Below are 2,869 nucleotides of genomic sequence, written 5' to 3'. Positions count from 1 at the left end.
ATTTAAGCCCTCTGTTTTAAAATATCTTAGTCTGCTTGGCTTTTACTGGGGGGTGGTCCTCTGGATTTGAGAATGCTATCTTGATCACATTTTGATAAGAAAAATAGAGGTTTAAACTTTTACCTATAGCAGATTTCTTGTCCACTTTTTGCGTAAGCATTCACTGAGCTCTCATAGCAGAGGTGCATTAGGAGAGATGTAAGAAATAGTAATACTTTCTGTTGCAATGCTGGCTGCAAATGCTGAAGCTGAAAGTTATTCTTCTGTTTAAAAGATCCTTATTGCTCCTTTTTTCATGTCACTTACTAAATAAACACTAAGGTACAACATAAATATGGTGTGAAAGAAGAAGCTAATGCTAGTATAATGATGCAGAGAAAGGGTGAAATAAAGCTAAAAGTCATGCAGTAACAGGAACAAGCAATTACAGGAAGGTATAAAAATATCTCCATTATGTTGTAAAATTGTGTCTGTATGCAGCTACGTATTAAAATAGAATAGACACCTTTCCCACTGATGCTTTGTTATATATTCTTTTTTGTCCTGGAACCGGCATAGGACTCAAGTAGCAGATGTTCATGTGTGCTTACCATGGGGAGTGACTGCTCCAGAGTTTCTTCCATGTCGTTAGCTTTTGTGTAGCATGGCTGCCATGCTGTTTTCTTAACAAGTAGCTTTGAATGTATCTGCAAAACTTGCATTTCTAGAAGTGAGACTGGGCTAGGAAATCACCCTTGTTTACATACCTTTGAAACTTGATATTTAGGCTTTACTGACCTGTTAAATCTAATGGTGTCCTTCCTGTAATACTGAATTATTGCAAATTCAGGGAATGAAGTCTTAGCTTTCTGGCTGAAGGATAACTTTGTATACTTGTTTGTACTTGCTTGATTCAGGTATGAGTTACTATTCTAGGAGCTTCTCTAAATGAGAACTACACTTACATAAATTCAGGTGTTAGAAGAACATATATAGTCATTCTTACCCTGAAAGCAAAGCAGCTTCTCCTGATTCAGCCAATGTCACTTCAGTTTCATTTAAGCCAAAATAAGCTATTTCTATATGAGGTTGAGTACCCATGTGAAACTAATTGCCTACCTTATTAATGTAATTATGAACTTTTTTCCTTAGATAAAGTCCCTAAGAACTCTGACAATACATCACTGCTTGTACTGAATTCCCTTCACGGTGCGAGTAAAACTGTTCCTCATTCTGAGCCAGCTGACTTGGGCTATTATATTGGTTGGATACAAATGTTTATCAGGCAATTACAAAACATCAACTAACTTCACAAACACATTTAATTTCAATGGTCAAAGAAGTGTACAATACTTTATTTTATATTAGGTAACCAGTGTATGAAGCTTTGGGAGTCCAGTCTAACTGTTCAAGCAGTGACAGCGTTAAGCAGGCTGAAACTAAAAGGAAGTTAGTGGTAAGTGAATAATATCATGCCTATTATCACTTACAATGTCATGCAGGTATTTTGCTGCAGTTTGCAGCAAGAAGCACATATCAGCTGTATAAGCTGTAGAAATCAATTTTGTATGTTCCTTCTAAGAAAGAAATTTCCAAATGGAATATGGCAAATGTTTTTTTTTAAATACGCTACACCACCTGGCTACATGACAAAATAGTATCCTTTTGTTACAACACCAAGAGGGGGGAAAAAAAATACAGAACCCATTTTTACTTCAGTGTGTCCTAGGTTTATCCTCAGGGTGTTGTGTGTATACATGTGGTTAAACTTATTTTACAGTTGGTGCTCTCTAACAATATAAAAACAATTGTTATCAGCTAAAAGGACCCAGCTTCCCATTGTGTAACTCCAGGTGTGAAAACAACCTAATTCTGGGAACAAAGATGTAACCTGTGTTTGGGCACGTACTGGTTTTGACAAGTGACATTAACAACAAGTAGGCACTTATATAATCTAATATAAAGGTACATGTGGTTAACAGTCAGGGTTTCTAGCTACTTTTAGAGACTCCAGTAAATCAAGGAACCTTGGTCAAGTCTTCTACAATGAGTGCAAGTCCCTAAATACTGGATTTTCATGTCGGCTGAAGAAACAGTAATCTTTTGTGTAACTGATACACGTCCCCAGACTCAGCTATATCAGACCAAGTTCTACCAAGTGTGAACCCCTATGTAAATGCAAATACAAGAAAGCTACAGTAACTGGCTAGGCAGAAACGTGATCCTGTTAAACTTTCTGTATTTCTTCCTCCTGTGTTTGTAGCTGAGCTGAGGCAGGCAGAGAACACCGCTGGTGGATTTCAAAACTGAAACTCGATTCAGATGTCAAGCCCTTTATGTAAAACCACAACTACTTTCCTCTTGGGTAGCACGCCTTAATTTTGGAAGAAGTCAGTGCCATGCGTACTGGGAAGCGCGCTTCCAACTCCTTCCAGAATAGGGATACCGAGCGGCAAGCGTGTCGGCCGGCCCGTGTGCTGTCAGGAGTCCTCCTGGCTCTGCATCAGCCTGAACGAAGCCTGGCTGTGGCCGCCTCTTCCCTCAGGTACCTGGTGGATGGGCGGGCAGCTGAGCTGCTTCTCAAACAAGAGTAAAATGGCAGCTCTTCTGTAACCCTCCAGCACTTCAATTAACAAAAGAAAAAAAAGCCGTACGCAAGCCCAGGACTGGAAAAAAAACCCAAACCAAACGCCCCCCAACAGGAATCGGGTTTGTTGTGGACAAAAAATTAAACGGCAGGCTCTTTGAGGGGGGGTACACACACACACACACACCCCCCCGGCGCCACAGCAGCCCGTCGAGCATCTGCGCTCGCCCCGTACTCCTGCCCCGGGAGGTACCGGCCGGCGGCCCCGAGAAGCGCTCCCCGGGCACAGGCTGGGCGGGGGGG

This window comes from Haliaeetus leucocephalus, unplaced genomic scaffold (genome assembly GCF_000737465.1).
Source record: "Haliaeetus leucocephalus isolate CR32 unplaced genomic scaffold, Haliaeetus_leucocephalus-4.0 Scaffold149, whole genome shotgun sequence".
NCBI classification, from domain to species: domain Eukaryota; kingdom Metazoa; phylum Chordata; class Aves; order Accipitriformes; family Accipitridae; genus Haliaeetus; species Haliaeetus leucocephalus.
This window is presented reverse-complemented; position numbering follows the sequence as displayed.